Source organism: Equus quagga, chromosome 8, assembly GCF_021613505.1.
Source record: "Equus quagga isolate Etosha38 chromosome 8, UCLA_HA_Equagga_1.0, whole genome shotgun sequence".
Classification (NCBI taxonomy): domain Eukaryota; kingdom Metazoa; phylum Chordata; class Mammalia; order Perissodactyla; family Equidae; genus Equus; species Equus quagga.
Window position 1 is genome coordinate 47,085,620 of NC_060274.1, and position 21,857 is coordinate 47,107,476.

Here is a 21,857-nt window from a genome sequence, read left to right on the forward strand (position 1 = left end):
TTTGATCATTTTTTACAGTAATATTTTTATTTTTCTTTAATGTTCTTAGTATATATCTTTGTATAGCATTTTTAGTGATTGCTCTAGGTATAAAATTATATATGTATAACATCTCTATTGGTATCAGCATTTTACCAGTGAGGCATATAAGTCTTACCTTCCTTACATCCTTTATCCTCCCCCATTTGTAATTGCTTTAAATGTCCTCTATCAACATTTGGAATCTTATCAGGAAGTGTTAAACTTTTGCTGTAACTGCCAAGTATAATTTAGAAAACTCAAAAAAAAAAAAAAGGAAAGCCTATTTTATTTACCCATGTTTTTGCTCACCAGGCTCTTTCTTCTTTTTTGATTTCCAAGATTTCTCCTTTTATCATTACCTTTTTGCTTAGAGAACTTCCTTTACCAATTATTTTATAGAAACTCACTGGTGACAGATTTTCTTAGTTTTCCTTCATCTGAGAATGTATTAATTTTCCTTTAAATCTTGAAAACTATTTTGCAAGGTATGAGTCCTTTTCTTTCAGCCCTTGAAAGACTCTCTTCAGTATTGTTTTATTGTATATTTTCCCTCTGCTGTGTGCACTGATTTTTCTTGTTTTATTTTTCAGTTTCTGATTCTTTCTTGTGTCCCTTCCATTCTTCTGTTTAGTACATCCACTAAGCCTTTTCTTTTGCTTACTGTATTTTTCAGTTCTAACATTTGCATTTGATTCACCTTTATATCTTCTATTTCTTTGCTGAGATTTTATGATTTTTTATGTAAGTAGGTTTATAATTGTTTGTGGAAGTATATTTATGATGGTTGCTATAAAACCTTTGTTAGATATTTCTATTATCCAGATCGCTTTGGTATTAGCATATATTAATTCTCCCTTTTTTCATTCAGTTTGAGATCATCTGGTTCTTAGCATAATGAGTGAATTTTTAATTGAAACTTGGACTTTTTTATACTATGTTATGAGAGGCTGACTCTTATTTAAACATTCTGTTTTAGATGGCTTTATTTGGCATGGCAGGGGGTGGGTACTGACTCATTATTGCCATGTGGATATAGGAGTCCAAGTTCCCCACTTAGCCTTCATTGACACCCAAGGGAGGGCATTCTCATTACTGCCAGGTGTGAATTCTGCTCCCCATGTGGTCTCCACTCACACTGTATAGAGGGGCCTTGTTACTGCTGGATGATGGCGAAAGTTCATGCGCTTCACTAGGCCTTCTCTGACACTATCCCACTGGGTAAGCATGTAGAACTCTCAGCTCCCCATGTGGTTTTCACTTACCCCAGGGGGAGGAGAGAGCTTTTATTGCTAGCACATGGGGATGAAAAACCTGCCTCTCTACTTGGCTTTCTCCAGCTACAGTCTGGCATGGGTATTGGGGTACTTCATGGCAGCCTCGTGACGATAGAAGTTCAGGTTCCTCACTCAGCCTTTGCTGACATGGAAAGGGGTGAGACTGCAGTTTTCCCCATGTTTCTGTGGTAGAATGTTTATTATGTAAACATTATGTAAAAGTTCTCTATTTTGATAAACTGCCTCTTTCCTGTCCCTTTGGATACAAAGAGCAGACTTTCATTTATTTTTCTCATAACTCTTAATGTTTCTGATTAGCTATCTTCTTCAGCTCAGAGTCTGGAGTATATGAGCAAAAAAAAAAAAAACACAAAGAAATCACGGCTGCGCAGCTGCCTGAGTCCTGAGATCCCTGTCCAGTCACCTTCTTCTTTACACCTTTTAGAATCTTCCTATGTCTGTTCTGTATATGGTGTCCAGGAGTATGAGTTGTACTTAAAGTTAATCGAGACTAACTTTAGTTGCATAGGAGGGATAGTAAAAACTATGTCTGCTCCTTTTTTTCTAGAAGTGGAAGCCTCTTCTGTCTCTTTTAATTTTGAGAAGAATCTTGCTGTACTGGAAAGCAAAGAAGTTCATAAAACTGAATGGTATTCTAACAAAAAGACCTAGGAATCAGCTTGAAGGAGATTCTTCAGGACAAATTTGGGACAGTTTGAGCCCTTCCCTTCAAAAATGATGACTGCAATTGATGAAAACAATAAAAAATTTCTATCTAGGTGTGTGTGTGAGTATGTGTGTATGTGTATTCCTTAATTCTATAATCATATTCACAAAATAGAATGCCACACACATACAAATTAACAAAATATATTTGACGCTATTAGAAGTGACTACTACACTGAGTTCTTTCTTTGAAAATTGATAATGTAAAGGAAAGAAATAAGTATTAAACTGCCTTTCTAATAAAACTGTATTTCAAGGTAACCAACATGTCCATTTCTGAAGCAAAAGCTCTTTATACAAAAAGAATCCTTGAATGTAATCATGGCCATTTAACAAATCCTAATGGAATAATTGAATCAGATAGTCATCATCAAAAGGTGATAAAATCATTATTTGAAAGTTAGTCAGAAAATGAAATATTCACATTGTGCAAAGTTATTGCTTCACATATTATTACCAGCCCTGAGGGCTGTAATGTAACTTCACTGGAGAGGTTCTGCCTGTCGTTGATTTAACCCAGAGATTAATCTCACCCTCACTACTAGTGACCTTATGCCACTACATGTGCCTCCTGAGGTGATGCAAATGAAGTATATCACAGCTCCTGTGAGGATCCTCTCTAAAATATATTACCTGAATCAAGCCAAGCCTTTAGATTTAACTTTCAGTTAACAACATATATAAAAGACAGAAGGACAAGTTAAAGCACATCAGAATAAATTTTAAAAATCCAGAATGTGGGTTGTTTTGTAGCACATCTGGATGGTCTTTTCTACAGTCAATAATGTGGGTAGGAGTGCGGCGGTGCTATTTATTTGAACCTCATTATAGCTCAGTCAGAGACCTTTTAGTGGCTTTTAAATACTCAATTTGACCACAGTGATATATCCTCAAGGGTACAAGAACTGATGACACATGACATTCAATATTTCCTAATCATCACTCTTTACGCAAATAGATCTGCATAAAGAACAAAGACTAAATTGTGAAAGAGCTACACCCTCGTTTCAAAGTCTGGAAAACCACACACTTGGTTCTCAGTACTTTTCCAAGGGATACTTTAGTATCCTTTTTTCCTATCCCAGGTAAGATGGTCTTCTTAGACAAATGACAAGAAAATGCAGATTCTAAAGAATTTCAGTGTTGCCGTTTGCTATTTCAGAGGTAATTGAGTGCAGTGGCGAAGAGCGCAGAGGCTGGATCCAGACTCCCTCCATTTGAAATCCAACTCTGGCAAATGTTAACTGTAACCTTTGGCAATTTACTAAATTTCTCTATGCTCTCTCTAGTTCTTCATGTGTAAAATGGAGATAATAATAGTGTCTATATTACGGAGTAGATTGAGTATTAAATAATTTAATATTTAAAGCAGTCAGAAAAAGACCTGCCACCTACTATGACAGTTTTAATGTTAATTAATATTGCCTTGACGACAAATCCCACAACCGAGTCAAGCCAGATGATATCCATATAAAACGTGCCCTTTTCCCTCACATCCAAGCCCTTCTTCTGCCCCAAATGGCCTGAGACTACCTCTGCTTTTGACTTTCAGCATATCCTTTAAGGCTTAGTGCAAATATTGAAGATGGAAATCAATATTACTCATGTCCACTCATCTCTTTTGTGATATTCTTGCAGTTTATTTTGTGTTGTAGTTATTATTTCACCTGGGATGACTTAAGCTCTTTTATATGGTCATAAATCTAAGGTTTAGTGAGCATTTATTAATTTCCAGGACTAATTTGATTGATTTACATGTTTTACTTCATCTAGTTCTTCCAATAATACATAATTACCTCCCAGAGGCAGTACACATGAGGAGCCCTTCAGCCCTTATTAGCATGATAATTCCTGCCCTCCTACCATCATATTTACCTCACTTAGTTCAGTTCAATCTGCACTGTTTTGGAGTCCATCTTACCCATGAAGTCCTGTTTGAACATGTTGATGGCATAATTGGGCAGCATTTGTTAGCTTAAATGTTTTTTTTTACTACTTTGGCCTGAAATGCAAAGCTAGTGTCACTGTTCCAAGTGCTGGAGTCAAAGTCATAGCTGAGCACACACCCTGCAGGGTTAGATCCTGAGGGCCCGCTGAGCAGAGCAGCTGCATTTTCTTGATGTAAAAATCTTGGCTGATACATTCTGCTGCTTCTAAGTGATGGATTCAGCATTTGCCATTATGTTTGTCTTGTTTGCTGACTAACTTCATCAGTTACTTTTCTTTTGTTAGAAAGTTCAACAATCGAAACTCTGATGACAGGTAGGTAAAATGAATTTTTCTCATAGATTTTTTAAGGTCTAATTAGATGGATACTTTCAGATGTTGTTAGAATCCAAGGGCACTGACCTTTCTTATGAAGAAAGTAAATCAATTGTATTGGAAACGTTTTCTGAGTCTTTGATAAATGATGGGCTATTCTCACTTGACAACTCTACACAACTGAAAACTGCATAAAAGTTCACTAAAAAACTGCAATTCCTATGACTATCTCTGAATATTTCTATACAAAGCTATGTTAGAAATCAGATCAAGGTTTGGATACCTGTTTTACTGATATATTTTCAGAGTTGTTCAGATAACGAAATCACACTTTAGTAGATCATATTGTAGATGAATAGTGTTCATGAGGGACAGCATAATTTCAACAAAAATGGTTGGTGATTCAGTCACCTTTAGACTATAACCTGGTATTGAGTGTGTTACTAACTCTAACTTTTCTCTGACTGGCTCCCCTCCAGGCAGTTTCTGCAGTGGTTGGGGTCCAGGGGCTGGAGACAGACTGAGTTGAAATGCTGGGTGGACCTCCAATTACCTTTGGCATGCCATTCAGCACCCCAGAACTCATCTGTTTAATGGGGAGAATAATAGTTCTGTCTCATCAGAATGTTGTGAACGTCATATTAATTAGCAAGGGAAAGAGTTAAAAATTTACCAGCCTTTTAGGAAATTAAGGTCACAGCAAATATTAACTATTATAATTACTTCCATAGTGATTTTTAATTTTTAGAGTATTTCTCATTTATTATATTGTTAAATCCTTGTAACAGTACTATGAGGCAGAAAAGCATTTCAAAGATGAATAAACTGAAGAAAGGGAGTTGAGCATTATGTCGTTTTTATGCATTGAACTTGGGGAGACTAGAGCTGACAGCCCACTTCTCCTAATCCCTAATCTGGTGCTCTTTCAAGTTAAAAAAAAAAAATCTGGTTTCTCAAAATGGTACTGCTGTCTCCAGTTAATTTCCACATCAGCTTACCCTTCTTGGATCACTGTCATTTTCTTTTTGGCTACCTTCGGGGTCCCTAAGTTAATTAACCTTTCTGCATTTTAATACCCACATTAAAAATCTTCTTAATATATGGTGTCATTACTGGTTTTAATGAAAATGATGATGATGATGATAATGATAGCAATATTTAGGTAGCATTTCATTATTTTCATGTCACTGTTCTTGATACTTTGCAACTTATTTATCTCTCGAAACAAGCCTGTAAGAGAGGTACAGTCTTAATCCCTGTTTTACAGATGAGCAAACTGAGACACAAAGAGTTAAGCAAGATTCACACCCAGTCCAACTCCAGAAGACAGGGCCTTGGCCATCACTCTCTTTGCCTCTCAGTAGATAGTTACTGTGGTTTCTTGAGAGCCAGAATTCTTAGGGGTGACCAAGAAACAGACTAGCTTCCCTGATGCTCTCTCCTTTCAAAAGAATCCTCTCCTGTGCTTATTATGAAGAGGCTCTTGTTTCAGTTATTGCTATTCTGATAACCTCATCTGCACTGAGATGTCAGTGGATGAAAGATGCTAGTGTAATGATCATCTCAGAAAGTACTTTTGCATTTATCAGAATGGCAGCTTGGGAAGGTTTTGGCCTGGAGAGTCTTTGGCTCTATCCAAAGAGGGACATTTATCCTGCCTGTGTCCTCAAGCTGCCTTTCATGTAAAAGAACAAGTTAAGATAAATCAAAAGGAGGACGTGACTTATTACAAGAAAGACTTGATTCAAACATCCCAAAGAGACTAATATGCATCAAGATTTTGAATTCTGGATCACATTGGAACATTTCAATCTTATCACCAATTCTGAGACAAAGTAGGATAAAAATAAAGTTTTCTGAAGAAATGGTGCAAAATACGTAATCCCAAAGAACAATTACTCTGCAGACATGCCACCTTCTGTGAAAATGTAAAGTTTGACCTTTTTTTCAAATTTCCTTTGAACTTAAAGAAACTTAAAATGTGCAAGAGGTTTTGGCTGAATGAGTAACCTTGAACTGCAAGTTCAGATGTATTGATTGATTCTGTCCTTTCGTTTTCAAGTGTATAAAGGCTGCTGGTTTCCTTTGAGGCACCCCTGAGACGACGCAATCTGTTCTGTTCTAACGGTCTTGGTGCTGCTTCTCCTCCAGTTGAATATTCTGGTACATCTGGATGCTAGACTAAAGGAATGAACCCCTGCAGTGCTTTCCACCAGAGTTTCCGGGATTTGATTACATCTTCCTAGGAGAATATGCAGAGTCTCAGGGCACTCCTGGAGGATGAATCCCGTCGTATGAGAGTAAGGTGGTCAGAGCAGATGGATAGAAACAGTGATGGATTTCTACGGCATCCACATATAACTGGCAAAGGAGAGTGAAAGAATTTCCCAGATGATTTTAAGCTAGGAGTGTATGATCAAAAGAAAAAGTTCAGGCTCCTGGTACAATGGGAAAGATACACAGGGAATTCTGGAAATTACAAGGGAAATGTTTTACTGTTTCTCGCTACCTTAGGGTACTCTTCTGGGTACAGAAGTTACCCATTTCTAGCATGAAAATAGTAATGAGAGGAATTCTGAAGAGCTTGGAGTTGTTTAGTATCAAGCCAGTCAATGGAGGTTTATACTAAATAATCTCTAAGGTCCACATAGATACTACTTGGCTTCCTAGCGAATTTGGGTCCAGTATGTGGAATGTACCATTTATTACGTACTTTTCTGCTCTTGCATCTGCCTGTAGAAGGAGATGTTTTCAGGCCGTGCATTTTCATGCTCATGTATTTCTTGGTATATGGAATCAATTTGCTTTCCTTCCTACACAATTATGACTTTTGAATAAAATCTCTCTCTCTCTCCCTTCTCCCCATAGCTACTTCCACTTATATACCCCTTCTCATTGTGCCTTTGTGCTTCCTATGTGATCCAGTCACCTCTTTATGGGGCCCTAAGATCACTTTTCTTATTTCCTTCCCCTGTATGGACATTTGGTGTCCTTGGTAGCAGCCTTCCTTCCTGTCTTTGTCTGGAACACTGGGCATCTTTTGCATCTTAATTATATTTCTTAGAAGATGAAGTTTACTTCATCTGGCTGGGTTATCTTGTTGCAGGTTTTTTCTCTATCATGTCCAGGTTTATTTTTCAAACCTCTTGATCAAATCAGGTGGCCTCTAGGTGAGCAAACTGTGCTGTTTGTGTGTGATGCCTGCCCATGAGAAGGCATTGATTCCTGTATCTGAAGCCTTGGCCAGAAAAACAAACCTTTCGCAGCATGATCTTTATAACCCTGTTCACCTTCCATTTCCTCCTTATTCATCCAGACTGTGAATCCTTTTTAGAAACCAAGAAAAATGGAAATGTTGCCTGTACCCTGCAGTCCTTTCTTCTCTCAATATATTTTACCTTGAGATGCTTCCTAGTTGTCATCACATCCCTACACAATCAGCAGAGTTGAGCTACAAGGAGCAGGTGTGATTTGCTTGGTGAGCTCCCAGCCATAAAGTAGGCAGAGGCTCCTGAATTAGCTTTCGCTCCTGCTGGCCTCATTGTCCTGTACTTGCAGCCTCTAGCTTCGCAATGTAACTTCCTCTTGGTCCAAAAAGAGTTCTCATACCTTTAGTACTAAACAAAGCTTGTCCACTTCACATTGCATGCTGCAAAGTTGTTGAATAATACATTTATACTATCATTAAAAACCTATGTTTTCAACAACCTTAGGCATAAAATAAGGGAATTTTTGGGTCAGGAGCAGAATATGTTTTTGCATAAATTTTGCATATTCATTTGTATATCTGTGAACATCAACTTTCAGAAGAAATACAAGAATATGGTAATTAAACAAATGTCTCTTATTGGTATTGAATTCAAAGTAGAGGAGGTCATACCTGAAATAAAGAGAGAGATAATTGACAAAAGATTTGGACTTTGGATTAGCAAAAGATTACTCATTTGTAAAATGTGGATTATAATAGTATTTGCCTCATGTACATCTTATGAGAAGTAAATGAGGTAATTCACATAAGGCTCTCAAAGTTGTTCTGGACCTGGCACATAGTAAATACATAAATATTAATTATTATTTTTAATAAAGGAAAAGTAAGGAGGAGTTTAGATAGCAATTATATATTTTATAATTCAAGCAGCTTTCCTTGCTTCTGATGGTGGAAAAGTTTAGCTACATACCAGGAAATTTATTTTAATCAGAATATACTAGAAATTTATAATATATTGAGTAGATTTATTAAATAAATATGAATAAATATGGTTAATTAGTCTCTGTTAGCAAAATTTATATTTTCTAGACATCATCAACTTGGGGAAAAATTGAATAACTACATTTTAAATAGAGTAATTTCATCAATATAAATATCATAACCCCATCCACACCCAAAAAGTTTTTCCATCAGGATCCCTCACAAAAAAATTTGAGATGTAACATCCAAGTTGTGGTGGGCCCACTGGTTACCCCAGCAGCCAGAAGTCAGGTTGGAATGGTGGTGAATCTGGCAGAGAGAAGAACATCATGACTTAACCAGGTCTCTACCCAGTAGATTTGTCCAAGATGACAGGATGCCAGACCCTAAGCTGGGATATGGGATGAGGGTCCAGTTCAGAGAAGAGCTGGCAAAATTCTGATAAGGTGGTAGGTTGCCTTGGACATTGGACTAAGTTCCAGACCTGGAGGAAGTGGGAGTACCAGAAAACACGCAGGGATAGGGTGAGGTGCAATCTTGTGAGATGCATCTCCATAGCTCAGAGGCTGAGTAGAGTCTGCAGCTTGGGGGAACATGGCTGCTTAGGTCTTGTCTTCTGGGACATTGTGGGCTGGGTCTTGTATATGGCATACAGACTCCCTAGTCTGATGGAATGACTCAATTCTACCACACTGATGGAGGCTTGTTCATGGAGAGCTTAGACCTGAAACTGTGTCACAAGTGATCTGGGTGTGTGTTGTATATGGAGTGTTGTGTGCATGTATGTGTGTATTGTGTGTGTTTGTTGTGTTTGTGGTGTGTGTGTGTGTGTGTGGTGTACCAATAGATCCAGAAGGAGGAGACTGGGAGGGAAGCTTATTTGGGGCACAAAATCAAAGTAAAGTTGAGATGAGCATAATCAACAATAACAATGGCCGGCATTGACTGGGGACTTAAACGCCAGGTACTATGCTAGAATTTTAATATAGTTTATGCATCCAGCCACTTAGATGGTAGTTCTCACAATCCCCATAGAGCAGTTGAGGAAATAGAAACTCAGAGCACTGAAGCTACAAGGCAAAGATGATACAGGAATTGCAGAGCTAGTACTTTTAGCTAGGTTTGTTTGACTTTAAAGATAGCATCCTCTCAATTATGATATGCTGTCCGGAGTCAATGAGCATATGTCTATTAGTGTGTAGATCCAGTATAGCCAAACATCCCAGGGAATGTTGACTTTGTCTCTGCTCTTCCTGCACAGCTGACTCTTGATGTCACCCTAGCTGAAGTCCAACTTGGCTGAATACCCCATCCATGTTATCATGATCTTAGGTCATCAAAGGGAAAAATGAGTGCAATGAAGAAAGAGGCACATTCATTTCCTAAAATATTATTAAGAGAAATAGAGATGGTAAAAGTTATTATAGTAATAAGATTATCTATTCCTATATTTGACAAATACTTATTAAGTACTCATATCTGTCTCACTGTTGAAAGGTTGACAAATAATCGTTGTTGTATTTAAACCTCAAACTAAACTTGTAAGGAAACTAATGCTATTCTTTGATTTTTTAAAATGCATCTCAGAGAGGTTAAATAAATTTCCTTCAATATTATATGGCAGGGCTAGACTTAAAATCCATGGTTTTCTGATTTTTTTTTCACTACCCTGCTTTGCAATAGGAATTGTGGTGCCAAGTAAAAGGGCAAAAGAAACATCTGGAAAAAAAGCTTCTTTAAAAGTTATATTTCTATTTCATCCCTAGAGTAAGAGCTTCAGAAGAAGAAATGGCTGGAATAAATAAATTTTGACCACACTTTCTAGAAAGAAGGCACATCGTAATGATATTAATACACTAATAATAGCAGGAATTGGAGTGGTGGGTGTCTTTTTGCATAGGACGGATAGCATCTTGAAGTCCTACATGGAAATAAATATGCTTTGTGTTCAGTATTTAGAAGACAGATACAATAGCATTTCCCATATTAAAAAGAAGCACATAATTAGAAGTAGTTACTTGGAATGTAATGATTTCTTTCTTCTTTTGTCTTGGCCCGGCCACAGCTGTGCCTGTTATTTCAAAGTGTTCCATCTGTTATCATCCATCACAGGAGTTATGCAGCTAGAAAAATCCATGCGGCCTTCTCTTGAATTCTGAAATAGATATGGGTATTTTTCAGGGTCCTGGGAGTCAATGCTTGTAGGAACTCTGTTATGCCCTCACAATAAGATGTACGTATGCTGACTTTATTTTTAAAGGGCCACAACTGTGCCCAGTTCTCTATTGCAGAATTCCCTGTCTGCTAGTCTGTATGTAGATAAATTCCCAGGAACCGGTGCCTGGATGTATGCCTTTCTTTGCCCTTAAACTGACCATGGAGGCCAGAGTTCCTTATTGGGGTACTTAAATCATTTGGAGCTGGTCATCAGAGATGCTAAAGATGTAAAAACTGGCAAATATAAAAGAAGGAAAATCTCTCCTTTCTTATTCATCCTGAGGGAGTCAATGGAAGAAGAGAAAACAAGTGTTTGATTATGAAGTTAATGTTTCCCATAGCAGTGGGTAGTTTGATTCAAGGGGTCTCCCTTTTGTTTTGGTGCCTACTTTCCTGGTGGGTAATTAAGAATTCACAAAGCACTAAAGAGATCCGAGGCTGTCTTGGTAGACTAGTCTACAACATTTCAGCCCTCTGCATCCATTGGTTCCTAGATAGATACACACATTGCATCGGATGAAGAAACAAACACTAAACAATTGAAATTATTTGAATTTTTAAAAGCATGAGATTGGATTTGATCTCTCAGATGTTTATAGTTACTGAGTAGTTTCGAGTCAATGGCAGATATCTTAATGACAGAATTTGCTGATATCTTTGTCCCGAGATATCATTTTATTTTTACTTTCTAAAGGCAAGAAGTAAGTAGAAATTGCCAATACATAACTTTTTTTGATATGATCTTCCAGGGAAACTCCATTCTTTGGCGAACTCAGATGGTAAAAGAAATAGAGAGAATTTGATATTGACGATGTGCTGTTTCTCCCATTCTACACTATAAGCTTCTTGTGCATAAAATCCTTGGCTATTGCACCTCTGTATTCTCACAGTGCCTGACACACTGTAGGTGCTTAGCAAATAGGCATAGGATGATGGATGCTTCCCAGCTCATTGAATGTCTAAACAAACGCTGAGGGGCTATCAGTGATCTATTATGTATTTAAACAGGCGGCACAATATGAGGATTATTAAAGAAGAAATAGTCTCACTTTTAAATTAATTTTTAAAGGCAGAATAATTGACAGCATTCATTATTTCTGTCCTGTGTCAAAGCTATTCTTCAACATCTTTTGAGTAACACCCATGAGGTGGATGACCTCACTCAGTCTGTTTCCATCTGACTTGAGCACAGACTCAGCCATACAGATAGACAGACCCAGCATTCTCTTTTCCTACTCAAGATTCATGAGGGAGAACTGACCCAAATTGGCACATGTATTTATGCCTCATCCAATAAACTCTGACCCAAGGGAGGGGTTATAATAATAAACAGAAAAGAAAATCATGTCTTCATGTGGATTAGAAAAATGGAAAGATTTAGAAAGCGGGAAACTGTGGTCAACTAGTTAGACATTTAGAAGATTTTGGCCATAACACTTTGTTGAACAGGATGATTCCCTGATGACAGCCATTCCCCAGGTGGGCTAATCTGGCAGCAGTGAGATTTTACTTAGAGAAATAGAAGGAGGGGAAAATTAAGAAGGTTTCTGCTTTAAGAAGGCTCCTGTGGAGAGACTCTATCTTGTAGGGAGCCATTGGAGTCAGATAGGGTACGTCTGAGCGGACCACAGGAGTTTCCAGTGGTGGCAGAAAGTTTGTTCATTTTAGCTGATATGTGGAGCATTCTGTGGCACAGCACAGGTGTCAATGCGGTTCCCAGACACTATGCTCTATCAGGACAATGAGACTTGGCACAGAGAGTGGAGAGAAAGCTCCATTCACAAAGACGGAGCAGCAAGGCCAGCAGGTTCAGACCGTGAACCTCCAGGGATTCCTTTATCAGGAACAGGAATGCTGATTGGAGTGACCGTCAAAAGAAAAGTGATGCCCTGGGATAGAAGGAGGGGATCCCAGACTTGGTCAAGGCAGAGACCTATCTACTAGAAATGAAACACAAGTTGGTTGATTTGATCCTATTAATAAAAGCAAAATGGTGGCCTCCGTTTGGAACTGGATGAGAAGAAGATCGTGATGAGAGACGTATAAATGGAATTCCACTACATAAAGGTGGTAGTTGGAGTCATAGGTTGGAACCAAGGATGCAGGCTAAGGCCAACTCGTCCACGATATCCATGTTAGGATATGTGAGGAGGAAACCAGAGAGGTAGAGAGTGGAGAAGAGGAATGACCAGACAGGGAGAATGAGAGCCGGGTGACAATTGTCCCTGACTTCAAAGGGAAAGGAACATTTAAGGAGGAGGGGGAAAATTATCAATTTCAAATTCTACAAGAAGGTCAAGGCAGATAAAAAACTGAGAAAAGGCCCATGAATTTTGGAACTAAGAATTTACAGGTTATCTGAATTTAAAAACCTCGATTCTATTTGTTTCTTCCATCCCCCCTCCAGCACACACGAGCTCAGTCTCTCACTACACAGCCCCTTTCATATTTCTAAACATATTGTGCAAATGTCTTCAGAGGATGTACTGAGTCAGTACCCTCATGGAACAAGGAAGCACATTATTGCTCTGGTTCTTACTCTCCCACATTAAGCTGCCACAAACCATTTTCATGACATTATGACAATGTTGTTGATGCACGTTTAAAACAAGTTGACTGACAATTTTTTTCTCTGTAAATCCACTTTGACTCATTTTCAAATCCCCTAACCTGGTCAGTGTTACAGATAAATCCTTATCCCAGGAATTCATTCTGTTGCAAAAGTTACTGAGCACGTTGTATCCTAGTGTAGAGATTATTTTGGAAATGAATCCTGCTAGAAAGTTTGAAGATACAGGAGAGAAAGAGAATAAACACTGGAGGAAGATTCCAGACAAAGGTCAAGGTGATGAGATAGAGAACCCATGTGTGCAGGTAAATTAAAACAAGGCGAGAAATTCGACCTTCACTGAGATGAAAGAGAACGAGATGTGGATGGGAATGATGAAATATGCGTGCATGCATGTACCTGTGTGTGTGCGTATGTGTGTGTTGGGGGAGGTGAGGAGAAATTAATTCCTGATGCAGAATTGCATAAATTACAAAAAGGCATCCTTTTTGGGTGGACCAACTGCCAAAGGACTCCCTCTCCCTTCAGACAAATTACACAAACTGAGAAAGCCCTCTACCTCAATACACATTGGGTTTTATTTTTCACTCCACCCCTCAGCAAGTTGCCTTTGTGTGATGCAAGTGCTGCACATCTGTATGCAGAAGCCCTCCTTCATAGCTGTATCTTATTTCTAAATAAAAAATAAATAAAAAATGTAGATCTGCTGCTTGAAATAAAGAGATTGATAGAAGGAGATTGGAGGGAAATCATGTATATTTAAAATAGCCACTGAGTCAAACGGGGGAATAGAACCTTACTAGGGAAGTACAAATGAGATTATGGCCACTTCTGAGTTTGGAAGAAAAGGGTATCTTTGGCCACATTTGTATCTGTCTCTATCTAGGCAGGGATTTGAGTGGTAGGGCAAATGATGGATGATTAGATGTTGAGAGAAAGACAAGTGGAAAAGAGACGACAGTGTTGCCAAGAGGGTGGTTCACGTGGAAAACCATGAGTGTAAGACGGATGTTAAACAGTGAAGCCAGAGAGCCTGAAGTGACTGCAGACAAGGAAGGGTCAAGAGGAGGAAGAACTGATGAACCAGAAGGAGAGCAGAAGCTATGGAAGTAAGGATATGCGTGTATTGGAAGTTCAGAGTTTGTGATGAGAGCACAACACTGGGCTTTAGGATTCCAGGTGTGGATCAGTTGTGGATGATGACAAATTATGGGCCGTGGCCATGGAGTGACTGCTGTTTAGAGTCTGAGAGTGCCTGGAGTGGAGAGTTTCAGGGAACCACGATAAGGTTAGTTGAATGGCTTCTTTGCACAGGTGTCGAAATCTTTCAGCATGAATGTGAGAGATGAAGTACAGAGGAAGGTGAATGGGGATTGTGTGGGGTGAGGGAAGGTCAGGGCTCTGTATCCATGTGTCCTTGTGTCATGGCTTTCAGCAAAGGAGGAAAGGGATTTCATAAGAGTAGAAGTGAGCTAGGAACATCACACTTCTGTAGTTGCCTTCTTGGCTCCGGGATAGGGGTCTGGGGGAGAATGGGCTGCCTCTGCCGTGAGCAACCACCTTGCCTGGGTGGAAGACGGCTTTCAGTTACGTCTAGGAGGGAGGATATTTGAAGAGACTCAGTATGCAGTGCCAGCCTCTGGAAACTAAAGCCTTCAGGATCCATGTATCTTCTGAAGGAATCCCTCTCCCTCTGCCTAACTAATTTGTTTTTTTAAATGCTGTTTCTTCCTTCCCTTTGACTTAGAACATTCTTCCATATTTCTACAGCAAAACTTGCTGCCTTAGCGCTTCTGATTATTTCTAAGTATAACATTGTTTCAAAGACAGCTGTGGCTAAAGTAACAGGTGTCTGCCATGAGCCTGGAAACGTTGCACAGCTGACTGACATTAACACAGTGTTCCCCATAAACCCAGCGAACAGGGGCTCCATGCCTCGGCAGTACCACACTGGGTGGGCCTGGGTAAATGACTGGAGTTCTTCGCTTCTGCTGTGGTATAAAACAACACATGCATTGCCTGCTTTTCGGCAGTTTTAAAATAAATAAAAGTGATCAGTTTCCTTTAAAGAAAATCTAAAATGAGGTAACCAGGATGGAAATTTGTGTAAATAGGTTACAGCAACCTAGCTATTGCATTTTCTGTTTTAAAAAGGAGGAAATAAAATGCAGAGACAACCAATGAAAATCACAAATGGGGTCAATATATAGAGTTCTATAGTGATGCTTATGGAAAATATGTGAGTGTCAGTGTAAGGAAAGGTAATACTTCGCCAGAAAGGGTCACTTTGCAAAAGGGAAGCCATTCCAGTTAAATGGCTACCACTTCTCTGCTGAAACATTTAGAATGGTAAAAGTCTTTGAAAGCTACACATTTCATTCTATTTCTTTTTCTAAAGCTAGCATCTGAATATGTCCACTTCAATTCAGACTAACCCAAAGGATAGCTCTATGCAGCTTGAGAGACAGTGAAGAAGAAACAAAATTTTGGAATGACAAAGAAAAACTACCCCCCAGTTTCCTGTAGAGAGCACAAAACAGTCCCATTCTCTGCTGCTCTCTTCAGCTTGTCACAACCCACGCAAGCTGACCCCATTAGCTAATGTCTGCAACATGAAATAATTTAGGGGAAAAAGAACCCTGCAATGCTATATTTCTAGCAGTATTTTCTAATCATAAAATGCATCCCAGAGAAAATTCAGAAGGGATTTAAAAACTGAAAACGGCAGCATTTATAATGTGAGGAGTGTAAACCATTGCCACAGGCATTTAATGGCATGAAACAAAATTGCGTCTTGTGGGTAAGGTTTCTGGGGGTGAGAAGAAGAGTGTTCTAGACGATGCAGCGTTTGAGTTGATCTGCTGCCTAGAGCTCTAAGGGACATTGTCTTCCCAAGAATTTAGAGACTATTGTTCTAAATCCAAGTGTCCCGTCCAGCAGTATTTTTGAAGAACTGGGAGTCTAAATACACCTTCCATCATGACACAGTACTCGCACATATGTGTGTAACGGTGAGATGCATGCTCATACTTTCCTTTTTGAATAATCTCTTCTCTTCAGTTTTCAAAATGCTGATCTTGACCCCACTGCATTGATTCCAAAACCTACTATATGTTGCTGCCATGGATGGAATAGTGACCTGTTTGTGAGAAGTTCTTAATGAACAGGTGCTGGTTTGGTTTTTCATGCCCCTCTTGTTCCATAACCTTTTTGAAGGTTTTTTTCCCTGTCATGATTCTCTCCTTTTCTCTGTGGATCCCCTACCCACAAATGAGGCCTTGTTCATGGGCCATGTGTGAACACGGCTCTCTGACCTTCTCCTAAAGCCTACTTTCTGGGGTGAGGTTGGAGAAACAAACCTCTGAAGACTTTTCACTTCATCTGAACACCATTGGGCCGAGACTCCAGGATTCACAGCTGAAGAGCTGAAGATATTTAATACGACTCTCTAAAACTGCTATGTCATGGCTTATGTCCTACCCCATATTTTACAAAGAAAGGAAATTGATGAAAATGTTCTCATTTTCCTTCCACCAAGTCTCCTGACTCTGCTGCATGCATAGCCACATCTGTGTGCCCCGTCCTGGTGTGATGACAAAGTGCCCTTTCTCCACGACTCTGCTGTCATACTTAGGGTACTAAGCCTCCCCCTTCCTGTGAATTATCCTTTCTGTGATTATCCTGTCTTCCCCTGCATCACTGATTCTCTCTTTCCCTTCAGCCGACAGACACCCTGTAACACCCCACATTAAAACTAAACAACATGCCTCACGCTTGAGCACAGATTCCTCACCAGCTGTCACCTTGCTTCTTTGCTTCTCTACACAGCAAAGCTTCTTGAAAGAGTTGCACATGTTTACTATATTTACTTAACCTCAGTCTTCTCATAGTCCACTCCTCCAAGACATCAATCTTCAAATGCGAGTGAATCTGCTCCTGATACTTTTACTGGTGACATTGTGCTACACTCTCAGAGGTCACTTACTTGGTCCTCCTCCTGTTCACACTCAGCAGTGTTCGACATAGCTGACCACACCTCCTCTCTGGAAAAGCCTACTTCAGTCTCCTGATGATCCTCTGATCTCACTGGCTGCTTCTTCTCAATCTTCTTTGCTTGCTCAGCCCTCTCCTGCTCTGTTATTGCCTGTAACCCTTGTACTTTCTACCATTATCTATTTTAGTTAGTTTATTGTCAGTCTCCATCACTAAAATGTACTCTCTGCCACTACAAGAGATGTATGTTTATATATATTTTGTTCTCTGATAATCTCCAGCATCTAGAACTGTGTGTGATATATAATAGTCATTCAATACTTTGTTGAGTGAATACGGTAGTGTTTTGGACATATATGTTTTTAAATTTTCCAAATGCTATTGTGCTATAGATCTTCTTCCATCTTTTCTTTAAGTATAACTCTAAGCATTCAAGACCACTAACGTTGCCATATGTAGATAGAATATATTGCTTTTAATTGTTGCATGGTATTCTCTGTCATGTAAACATGACATTTTATTTTCCTGTTTACTTAGGAGTGAACATTTAAGTTGCCTCCAACTTGGGATACTACAAATATTGAAACCAAGATGAGTCCCACGAAAGTCACCTTATGGACCTGTGAATTTCTCTGGTAGGGGCATACTCAGGAGAAGGACTTTGAGTTAGAGGTTACACATGTACATAATCTCAGTACATACTGTCAGATTGCTTTTTAAAAGTGACGCACGAGTTTGCATTCTTATCAAAGGTACATGGATGCCCTCATTTTCCCATATATTGTAACAAATTTGTAATTATCTTTCTTCCTTTTGTCAATCAGATTAGTGGACAATATTTTTTTGTTAAATTAAAATTTAAAAAAATGTTCATGTTCCAATACAGCTTTATATATGAACACTGAAATTTGAATTTTAATAATTTTCATATGTATAAAATATTAATTTTGATTTTTTCCCCCAACCATTTAAACATAAAATAATTTTCAGCTTGTGGACTGTACAAAAAATAGGCAGCCAACTGGATTTGGCTAGGAAGCCGTGCTTTAGGTGGTTGGGAGAATAATACCTTAATGTTGCTTTTCTTTGAAATTGTATAACTACTAATGAATTTAAGCATCTTTTTCTGAATGTTTTAGCTTTTTGGATTTCCCTTTTTTTAATTGCCTATTTCCTGTCTTTGCTGAATTGTGCTCTTATTAGTTTTCCTGTATGTGTTTATATTTTTAGGAATTTCTTATATATTCTTAAATATTAATCTTTGTCAAGCTTTTACATTTCAGTTATGTCCTCTCAGTTTATCATCTGTAAGACAGCCTCATATTTGTCTCTCTGGGTTGAGCAGATATTTCAAATTTTGATATAGTAAGTTCCAGTAATTTTTTTTATCTTCACGGTTTGTGTGTTTAATATTACTGAAGAGATAATTCTCTACTTCTAGATCACAAAGATAGTATTCTATATTTTTAGCTCTTAATTCTATGTTATCTTTCACTTTTAAGTTTTTAATTCTGCATCCACCTTGTAGTTAGTGAAAGATATAGACCCAGATTAATTTTCATGTGAGGTGAATAGTCTTCCCAAAACAAGCTGGTTAATAATTTTTCCTTTCCTGTTGATTTGTTGGTGCCACATTTATTATTTATCATGTTTTATCTGTTTTCTGAGGATTGATTTCTGAGCCTACTATTCTATTCAAAAAGAGTCTATATTTTAATTGGTCCCACAGTAACACACTGTTTTATTATTGTTAACATTATTATTACATTATATTCTGTCTTAAATTCTTGTGTAATCAATTTCTTTTTTATCTTCTTAAGACTAATGTAGCTATTCATGAATTTGAATTCTTTAACATACATTTTTAAATAATTTTGTTGAGCATTTGAAAAATATCCAACTGAGTTTTTAATATGGTCTCATTAAATTATAAATTTATTGATTAATTTGGAGTTAAATGATATCCTTTTCTGTCTTTGTAGTCTAAGGTTTTAAGAATTTTCTTCATCAAGTAGTGCACTTTCTTTGTGAGCTTAGTTCCTGGTATATTTTTTTGATTTGCTCTTGAAGATGTAGAGGAATGTTCTTGATTAAGAATCAGTGCTAGCAAACTTGTTGTACTCATATTACTCTTAATAATATATTAAAATTCTGATATATTTTCTGTAGTTGCTCAAAAATATCTATAAATAATGGATATTTTACATAATTTTTTAAAAATCCATATCATTTTTGTTTTTTTTGCTGGTCTCAAAGTATTATCCAAACCTTCTAGTGTCATGTGTAATGACAGCAGTGTTAATAGGTATCTTGTCTTTTCCCTGCATTTTAAAGGAGCACATGGAGACTTCTAGCTTCTTGTCACACACATAAAGAGTTGGAAGTTATTGTTCCTGTCCACACAAGAAAAAAGCTGAACAAACTGAAAATAAAGAACTCTTTTTAGATCCATTGGAGAACTTAGCACACAGGACATACTGCTGCCCTCAAAATTCAATAAACAAATATGTGGGGACAGAGAATCACAACTCACCAGCACAAAAACCCCGAAACAGAAACCTGCACAGGGACAAGTACCCAGTGAGAAAATGTAAACTGTGATTAATGAATTGCTGGAGGCTCCATGTGCAAAAGTTTGAGTTAAAAACCCATGGGCCCGGTATGAGGAGGGAAATGAGAAAGAATAGGATATCCAAGAACTGTGGGACAACTATAAAAGGTGTAGCATGTGTATAATAGGAATATCAGAAGAAGAAAGAGACAAGAAGAGAAAACATACTTGAAGCAATAATGACTGATAATTTTCCAAATTAGTGATAGACACCAAAGCATAAACACAGGCAGTTCAGGGAACATCAAGTAGAACAAATAGCAAGAAACCTATACCTAATCATATCATATCTAACCTGCAGAAAATCAAAGCCAATAAAAAATTCTTCAAAGAATCCAAAGGAAAAAAACACCTTAGCTACAGAGCAGCCTTAATAAGAATTACACCAAACTTCTCTTTAGAAACAATGCAAGTAAGAACAGTGAAGTCATATATTTAAAGTGTTAAAAGAAAAGAAGGAACAACCTGGAATTTTATATCCAGCAAAATTATCATTCGAAAGTGAAAGAGAAATAAAGCCCTTCTCAGATGAACAAAAATTGAGAGAATTTGTCACCATTAGACCTAGCTTGAATGAAATGTTAAAAGAAATTCTTTAGTAGGAAGGAAAATAATATAGGTCAAAAATTTAGATACACACAAAGAAAGGAGGAGTGTGAGAAAAAGAATAAATGAAAATAAAACAAAATGTTTTGTTTTTCCTCTTCTTCTTTTTATTTTTTTGGAGGAAGATTAGCTCTGAGCTAACTACTGACAATCCTCCTCTTTTTGCTGAGGAAGACTGGCCCTGAGCTAACATCCATGCCCATCTTCCTCTACTTTATATGTAGGATGCCTACCACAGCATGGCTTTTGCCAAGCGGTGCCATGTCCGCACCCGTGATCCAAACTGGTGAACCCTGGGCTGCCAAAAAGCAGAACATGTGCACTTAACCACTGTGCCACCCAGATGGCCCCTGTTTTTATTATTCTTAGTTGATCTAATAGATAACAATATGTTCAAAATATTAGCAACCATGAATTCAGTGATTATAACTTAGTATAAGTGAAATTAATTGCAGTAATGTTATAAGGGATGGTAGGGAGGAATTGGGAACACTCTATTATAAGGTACTTGCACAATCCAGGAAGTGATATGGTGTTATTTGAAAGAGGACTTGGATTAGTTGTAAATGTATGTTGTAAACTTAAGAGCAACTACTAAGAAAAGTTAAAAAAAAGAAGTATAATTGATATGCTAAAATGGGAAAAAAATGAAATCAGACAAAATGCTGAGTTAAAACTAGAGAAGGAAGGAAAAGAAAGAAACATTAAAAAAAGAAACAAAGACCAAAGGAACAAATAGGAAACAGTAACAAATATGGGAGATCCTAACCCAGCTATATCAATAATTACTTTAAACATCAATAGTCTAAATACACCAATTAAAAGACAGAGACTGTGAGAGTGAATTAAAAAAACAGTCCCACATGTATGTTATCTACAAGAATCCCACTTTAAATATAAAGATACAGATTGACCAAAAGTAAAATGTTATAGAAAGATATACCATAATAATACTAATCAAAAGATAGCTGGAGTAGTTATATTAATTTCAGACAGAGCAGACTTCAGAGCAAAGAAAATTATTGGGGATATAGAGAGGCATGGCATGATAATAAAGGACATAATAAAGGACATGCAAGAAGACATAACAGTCCTTAATGTGTGTGAACTTAACAACAGCATCAAAAGATGTGAGGAAAAAATCTGATAAAACTGTGAGGAGATATAGATGAATCCACCATTACAGTTGAGGAGTTCAACATCTCTTTATCAGTAATAGACAAATCCAGTGAGCAGAAAATCAGTAATGGAGAAGTTGAATTGAATAGCACTTATAATCAACTGGATTCAGCTTCATCCACTGAGACCAGAATATTCATTCTTCTTAATCTCACATGAAACATTCACCAAATTAGGCAACACTCTGGGCCAAAAAACACACCTTAACAG